The following is a 9125-nucleotide window of genomic DNA, read 5'->3' as shown; positions in this document are numbered from 1 at the left end:
AAATATGTACATAATGAAATGCAATATTTTTTATCTTTTATGTTTTATATGTTATGCAAATGCAAATGTGAATGTATGAAATGCAAATGATTATTTACATGATGGAAATGTAAAATGTGCTAATATGTGTTGTGTGCAGGATGTGATGCAATTGTGATATCTATATGTATGTATGAAATGCTTAATATGTGGTAATGCAGGTGCAACTACATGAAATGTAGATATTTTTTTGGTGTGTCATTATACTCAGTCGTGTGATAGCAGGCTACACAGACTCAAGAAGGATGATGAAAGTCAATCAAGAATGGGGGATGTACGATAGAAGATATGAAAGTGAAAGAGCTTCTTGTGCGTTATCATCATTGAGCTTTATTATGGCAAGGTAGGTTATGACAATCGAGGCATATGTTCGACCCAGAAAGTCATTGTAACTGTTTGCATGGAGATAAGATAGTCACCAACAAGGAATGCCCCAGTTCACACTAGACTCGCAGTGTCCTCATATCCTTGGACAAGTCATAGCATTACTAAGAGACAATCCACAGACATCAAAGAAAAATAGGTGACGATACCCCATCCTCGCCTTTGTAGTCAAAGACATCCTAGAGATAAAATCTCTAGTCAGAGACATCCTGGAAAAGCTAAAAGACATGTCACCAGAAAGATAAAAGAAAACCAAGACTCGACACCAACATCCACTATAGTCCTCAAGTTTATTGTCTCTTGTCACTTGTATAAGTCTTATTTGATTGTGATCACAATGTTTACTTTCACAAAAAGGATAGATAGCACTGAACCATAATGTTGTCTGAGTCTGTTGAAAGATTTGATTTTGTTGAAGCCCATTATTGTTGCTATGTCTCATCTGAAACTGACTGAATCCATGAAACTGATACTTTATTGCAGAGAAGATGGAACTTTATTGCGGATCGGCGATGCAAGTGTTACTTTATTGTGGATTGTGCATGAATAGACTGAAGGAAACTGGAAGAAACTGTACTACTCAAAACATGTGATGCTCTCAGTTCCACACCCATTACTAGACGTAGGATTTGCCTTAGCCACAGATAGGATCTGATTTATTATGGATGGAAAAGGGGTGAAAAGGAATGTTTATTATGAATGGTGAACCAATCTTGGGTAGATCAATAACAAGCCATGATGAGAATGCGTATGTTTATTATGGATGAATAGGTCGTGAGTGTGTGCACAGTGAAAGAATGAAATGGAATCCTAAAGGAGGCAGGAGCAATGTCTCTATGCATGGCGCCGGTGACCTAGTTTTCACCATGGTACTTGCCCAAGGCACCACCAAAGTGGTTTTCACCGTTGGACGAAATGTTTTTTCTTTACTTTTTTTTATTTTTTTATTTTTTTTGTTGTCACAAGGTGCCTGTTTGCCAGGTTTTCACCAAGTAATGATTTTTTATGTTTTATGATTTTTTTTGTATTTTGAAATTAGGATACTCTAAAGATCTAAGTGTAAAACCTGTGAAGGTGCATGATATTGATAGGATCCTCCAAAGATTCACCCTCTGTGGTTGAGAGCTTATATGCACCAGATACATATGTTGTTGTGATGATGTAAGGACCAAGCCAGTTTGGTTTGAATTTGCCCTTCTTCTCTCTGTCTTGCTGATTTTTAGGATTTTCTCTGAGAACTAAGTCACCTACCTCAAATGTGCAAGGCTTGACTTTATGATTGTAGGTGTGTCGTTCCTTGACTAAATGATGTGTAGCTTGAGTGACTGTCTTCCTTGATGAAGGAACTGAGATAGAATTACTAGTGTGTGGACTACATTTGCCCATATGCATGTCACCTGAAGAAGTTTGGGCATCCCTGACAACAAAGTCCTTCAAGGAAGCTCCATTAAAGGTCCCTGATGTATCACGAGAAGGGAAAGGTTGTGCGCAACAAGTGAATGAGTGATGAAGGCTTATGATTGCGAAAAGAAGTGAAAGTAGGATAGCATAATGGAGACTTAGGATCAACAAGTATGCTTTTTGACTTGAAATTGTAGAATTTTTGCCCCCAATTATTTTGATATTAGGGGAGATCAACTCTTGTTCCTTTTCTTTCATAGGATTTTTATCCTTGACTTTGATTTTTGTAGAGTCCAATAGCTTTTGATTTTGATTTGGACTAAAGCACTTTTCTTTATTTTTGACTTTTAAATTTTTCTTTTCAAAGCTTGATTATTGATCCCCAATGACTAAGGGCTTTTGTGATTCTTGTTGATCCAAGTTTGGGAGAGGAGTGGAGATGGAATGAGTGGATGAAATGGTAAGGCTATGTGAGTTCTCAAGAGGGCTGGAAATACGCTCAATATATTCTTCTCTAGAACCACTCTTAGGACTATTGATATCAAGAGATGCTTGCACCACTAGAGGAGATTTGCATTTAGACTTAGTAGCCACAACACTAGGTGGTTCACACCCAATTCCTTGCAAATTGTTTATAGATTGTTCCTGTAGACTGAATACCTTAGGAGATAGTGGGAGTTGATCAACATGAAAAATATACTCACCACATCCCAGGTCTTTAAAATTGAACTTATCTTTGAGCTCTGCTTCCTTTGATGTAGAAGCTTTCAAGGATTCTGGATCCACATATGCTGATGATGGAATTGCTTCTCTATTGATTGGGACTGTTAGTTCTAATCTAGGTCACAAATTGTTGCAATATATGAATGGATTTGGGTCAGCTTTGACAGTCACTTCAACTCCATTGTGTGGAAACTTGATGCAACAATGATATGTAGATGGGACTACGCTCATCTCATGAATCCATGGACATCCTAGCAATATGTTGTATGTGAGATCGAGATCAAGGACTTGACAAACCACATCCTTTGTAACTGGCCCAACTCTGAGAGGTAAGGTGACTGTGCCTTTAGATGAACGCTCTTCATCATCATATGTTTTGATGGTAATTTTGTTTGTATAATTTACAGCTTTGTCAGAATATCCCAATTGTTTAATAGTACTTAATGTACAAATGTTTAGACCTGCTCCTCCATCTATCAGGACTCATTTTATTCGATGTTTGTGTATGAAGGCTTCAATGTGTAATGGTGCATTATGTGGCTAACCTACGGAGGCATCATCAGCTTTTGTGAATGTAAGGGAGTGTGGTATGGAAAGGTATCCCACCATGGCTTGAAACTGGTCCATGTTCAGATCAATAGGGACAAAGGTGTCTCTCAAGATTTTGTCAAGAATGGCTTTGTGTGTGGGGGATATACGTAAGAGCTCAAGGATTGAGATAAGTGTGGGTGTCTTCCCTAACTGTTCTACAAGGTCATACTCAGGCTTGGTTGATGAGGAAGCGGTATTTTTGGCTAAAGCACCTTGCAAAGTGAATTTACCTCGATGGGTTGTAACATTACATTCAGAGGTAGGTTTGAGAGAAGATCCAATTCCTTTCAGAATGATCTTGGGTCTCTTGGTAGAATTCTTAGGGGTTTTGTCCTTGATGATAATAGTAGAGACATAATTATCCATTGAAATGTGATTGATAGTTGAATCATAGTTATATGATGCTCTTGTATAGTTTGTTTGGTCATCTGTGGCTTTAGCTTTTCCCTTGTCATGTTTTGGGAATGGTTCCTTATACATTTCATGTTCTTGATTGGATGAGTGTCCTTCAATCTCAATGTCACCTCTATCAATAAGATCTTGTATGATGTTCTTCAGTTGATGACAATTACCTGTTTTATGACCTTTTCTCTTATGAAATTCATAATAATCATCATCATTACACCAATTTGGTTTGACCTTTGGCTCATATGGCAGAAAATCTGGAATTGTGATTACTTTGTTTGCCACTAGCTTCTTGAAAACTAACTCAAGTGGTTCTCCCAATGGGGTGTACTTCCTTCATGATCTAGAAGTTGTTTGAGTATTCACTTGATTGTTTGTAGAGCTTGATCCTGAAAAAACATTTTTGGGTCACACTGTATTGGCATCAACAACACCATCATTGACTGTATTCTTGTTTTTATTCCAAAATCTTGGCTTATCTTTTCCTTTAAAGTCATCTTTGTTTTCCTTGAATATCTTAATGACTCCTTGTTCAATTAGGACCTTTTCTATCGCTAAACCTTTTTCAATGACGTCCTTGAAGGTGGACAAACAAGCTTTCCTTAGATCATAGCCAATGTCTTTGTTAACATTCTTGGTGAACATCTCTACCATTTGTTTTTGTGGAATTTCACAAGAGCATCTGCTGGCTAGATTCCTTCATCTTTGTAAAAATGATGAAAAAGATTCTCCATCCTTTTGCTTGATGTTGCACAAAGTAGTAACTGATATGTTTGTCTCTATGTTGTAGGAGAAATGTTGAATAAATGCCTCTGCTAAGTCACCCCATGACTTAATTTCAGGTGGAAGTTGAGAGAACCATTCCATAGCTTGATCACCTAAGCTTTGTGGGAATAATCTCATCAAATATGTCTCTTCTGAAGCTACCTCAATGCAAGCTATGAAAAACTGTCTTATGTGTGCCTTAGGATCCCCTTTTCCTCTATACTTATTGAACTTAGGCATCACAAAATGTGTAGGAAATGGAGGCATTGGAATGCTTTTGTCAAATGGATAGGGACATATGTCTCTCATTGTTTAAGTTGGCTTCGGTGTATTTATGTCCTCCATTTTCTTTTATAAGTCCCTGATTTGTTGTTCCAAATTATTCTTAGGTGGAGACCGACTTCTTGGACCATACCCCATGCTTGAACCACCGGGTGGAGGAGCATGTTGCATATATGGATGATATTGATCATACACATGTTCATATGGAGGAGGTCTATAATGATGTTGTGTATATGGACCACTTGGTATAGAGTCATGGTGAGGAATGGAATATCTATTTTGTCCATGTATACCATACTCTACAGGCATGTCATAAGTTTGTTCTAGTGTGTTGCCCCCAAATTTGACGTGGGGTTTCCTTGTGTCTAAATTTTGAGCATGCCTTTGGATATCCAATTGCTTTGGTGGTAGGTCTTTAGAATTGATATGTGATTGAGCATATTTTTCTGCATAAGACTTCCATAATGGTCTGCGAAGAGTATCATGTGCTTGACCATGTGTGTATGGGACCTCTGGTTTTTGAAACAAAGATGATGGTGATTCAGGTACAAGATGTGGTCCTCTATTGCCTCCACTATTAGGCCTCCTTTGATCCATGTTGGAGTGAGTTTGTTGCAAAGGTCGATTTTCCATTATTTGAGACATGTCAAAATCATGAGGGATCTTGGCTCCACTTTGTGCCATCACTTATAAGAAATATTGTCTATCTCTCCTCATTATTTCCTCAACCAATCAATTGAAATGGGGATCCATAATGGAGTCTTCCACTTCTGCTGAATGTATTGAAATGTTGTCCATATTTTCATTGTGTGTATCATTATTGTTTGTAGTGTCAATGTTTTCAACATTTGGAATGTTTCTATAGGCATCCATGTCAGGTAATGTAGTATGATCAGAATTGAAAAAGATATCATTGTCATACTCATAGGAACTCATGTTTGTGGACTCTTGAGCCTCTTTAGCTTCTCTCCTAGATTTTTGGGAATGAGTTTCAACCATGAACTAGGTATTGACCAAGATGTGTGAGACTAGATGAAAATGGAAAAAGTATGGAAGACCAAGAGTTGGATGGAATGTAAATGAATTTGAGGTGTACTTGCAATGTCCAAAGTGTAAGACCAAGTATGTATGTAGTAGAGTAGGTCTGACTTCCAAAGAGATGATAGTTTCTCTTGATGAGGTAAGTTGACCTTGACTCTAAGTAAGACCAAATGAGACCCAAAGGTGATAGACCTTGATGAGGGACCACTTAGCAAAATGTTTTTGTATGTATTGTGTTGACAAAGTATGATGAGGACAAGCAAGTGACCTTTTGACTCAAGTTTAGACAAATGTGAATGTAATGTAAGGTGTAAAGCAATGATGGACTTTGTGAGACCCAAAGACAGGTTGAATGCTAGATGAAAACCCCAAAGAGATAACCTAGGAAGCTCAATAATTTTGAAACTAACCGTTCTTGTTTGCTGAATTGTAAAAGTTTTTTGTTTTTTTTAATTTTGAACACAAACGTGCTTGTATACTGCACAGACGCGATTTCCTGACACAGACGTGGTTCTGTTAAACACAGACGCGAGTTTGAGATTATATAAATGCAATGTTAATTCTGAGAACACAGACGCGTTTCTGCCCTTTACAGATGCGGTTATATGACACAGACACTATTCTGTCAGACACAGACGCGTTTCTGCAAAATTTGTGCAATTTTTTTCCAATCTGTGAAGTTTTTGTTGTGACCAAATCTGAATGTTTGACTATTTTTCGTGACAAGAGGACACAGTGTTGATGAAGACTCAATGTTTGCAAGTGTTTAGACTCCCAAAATGACTCAAGAACAAGTGTGTTGTTTGATGTAAAAATGTTTTGCATACGCTTGAAGACACAAAAGACACAATGTTTGATGTTTGGTCTTGAATGTTTGATTGTTTAAAATGAGTCAAGCATAATTCTTATGGCTGGCCAAGACAATAGTTGTTGATCCCACATGGAGTTTCCCCCGAGGCTACACTATTCAGAGTGGATACTTAGATGCTTTACCCCACTGGCTCCACCCTTGGCACTCACTTCTCAGGGCAGCCAAGCATCAGTCCCCACAAAAACTCCTTGTGGTGAACTTTGTATCTCTACTAAGAACCGTATGTGTGTGGGCCACTACCAAAGGTCCGACCTCCTGCCCCAACAACTAGAAGGATTTGGGCTTCTAAAACAAAAAGGTGCTAGTAAGGGCATCTGCTCGTGTGGCCATACATGCGGCACTTTTAGCTCTATAAATACAAAAGGCTCCCAGCCGGTAGGGGTTACGCCCTACAAATGATCAAATAAATTTGATCAAACGGGTTTATGGGGAGACATAGTGTCGGTATGAACTAATCAGCACACGTTATTCATAGTTTTCACCATGAATATAGTTATTTATAGTGGTTTGGAAGAAGATGGCTTTTCTTTTACTACCACTTGGGTCGTTCTCTCCTCACTAGTAGTCCTAGTGACCACACGAGGAGACAGACCCTCTAAAGATGAAACAAAAAGAGCTTATTGCTCAAGACACAAAAGATAATGGTTCAATTTTAGTGCACCAATTGAAGTGTTTGCTAGTCTATGAAAACAAGGCACACAATAAAAATCCAAAAACCCTTGCCAAGGACCTGCAACAAAGATTTATTAGTAGTTTGGATTGTTTGAAATAATCACCCCTTCTTGCAAGCACACAAGTTCGGTAAATTTTAGATCCAAAAGACTTTGTGAAATAGGGGCCTTCAACAATGCGTTTTGTTGACCAATTCAAAGATCTGATTCATCATAAAAAAAGACCACCTGTAAAATTTCAAGATATTTCCAGAAATGTAAGAAAATCCAAAAAAATTGTTAATTTGCTCCAAAAATTAATTTTTTTATGAAAAATCATAAAAAATTCATATAAAATGCAAAATCGATCCAAAAACTCTGAAATTTTTACTGGAGTGTCCTGATGGTCTTCCAAACCTACATAAAAAAAATTATGCAACAAATCCAAGCAATTTGTGAGATATGAGTAAAATAATGCAAAACCCTAATTTTCAAAGATCTGATTTTTGAGGAATAATTTTGCATGAAATTTAAAATCACAAAGAATATATCCTATGTACAATTCTGAGAGAATTCCCAAAATGTAAGAAACTCCAAAAAATTCTCTAATTTTCTCTCAAAATTATTTTTTTATGAAAACTCATAAAAAATTCATATAAAATGAAAATTTGATCCAAAAAATCTAAAATTTTTATTGAATCCTTCGAATACTTTTTTTGACATGCACAAAAAAATTTCTACCACAATTCGAAGCCATTTGTGAGATCTAATCAAAATAAGAAAAACCCTAATTTTTAAAGATCCAATTTTTAGGGAAATATTTTGCATCAAAACTAAAATCACAAAGAATATATCCTATGTATAATTATGAGAGATTTCCAAAAATATAAGAAAATCCAAAAAATTCTCTGATTTGCTCTCAAAATTAATTTTGTATGAAAATTAATAAAAAATTCATAGAAAATGAAAATGTGCTTCAAAAATTCTGAATTTTGGATTGAGAGCTCTCAATATTGTCTTCAACCTGTAAACAAACTTTTGTGTAAAAATTCCAATTCGTTTGTGAGATATGATCAAACCTCTCCAAGATCTTGATTTTGTGTCCAAAACCCTAGCTGCACAAGGTTATTCTCCAAATTGTTTTATAAAACAACAATATAGGGTTAGAAAAATCTGCAAAAAACACAGATCTAACAAAAATCCAAGTCCCACGGGGCGTGCCAAAATGTTTATGGTGAAAATGGATACAACAATATTGAAAGACTAAATGAATTCAACCACAAAACCCTAGCCTAACAACAACAAAGATCCACCATAACATATGAAGATTACCTAAGACAATGCAAATCAAATGAAATCACAAAGATTATACCATCACATGTCCAATAGGGTTTGAATCTCCATTCTTCCTATCTCCATTGATCTTGCTTGATATATTTGCTCTCAGATTTTATGTGCACAAGAGCTCAACAAAAAACGGAAATATGGTTGCAAGTAGGATCTCATATGAAAAGCATAGTGTAGTCATGTGCATAATTGATTAGCCAGTTAGGGTTTGATAATGAAGGAAGCATCTCCTTATATAGAAGACACTATATGAAATGGAGGGATAAGATTGAGAGGTGTAAAAGAGGTCGGCTATGATTAGAGGGTAGGTAAAGAAAATAATAAAATAATGAGAGGGGTAGGCAGTGTAGGAATTAAGAGATGAATGACATGTGTCATGGGTAGAAAAGGCTAATGAATTAATTAAATAAATAAAGATTTATTTAATTAATAGAGGAAGTGGGATAATTAAATAAATAAAAGTTTAATTTAATTTAGGAAAATGATAATTTAAATAAATAAATGTATTTATTTAAATGAGAAATAAGGCTAGAAGAGGATAAATGAATTAATTAAATAAATAAAGATTTATTTAATTAATAGAAGAATTAGGCTTAGATAATTAAATAAATAAAGATATTTATTTA

The sequence above is a fragment of the Cryptomeria japonica genome, chromosome 6 (assembly GCF_030272615.1).
Source record: "Cryptomeria japonica chromosome 6, Sugi_1.0, whole genome shotgun sequence".
Taxonomy (NCBI): domain Eukaryota; kingdom Viridiplantae; phylum Streptophyta; class Pinopsida; order Cupressales; family Cupressaceae; genus Cryptomeria; species Cryptomeria japonica.
This window is presented reverse-complemented; position numbering follows the sequence as displayed.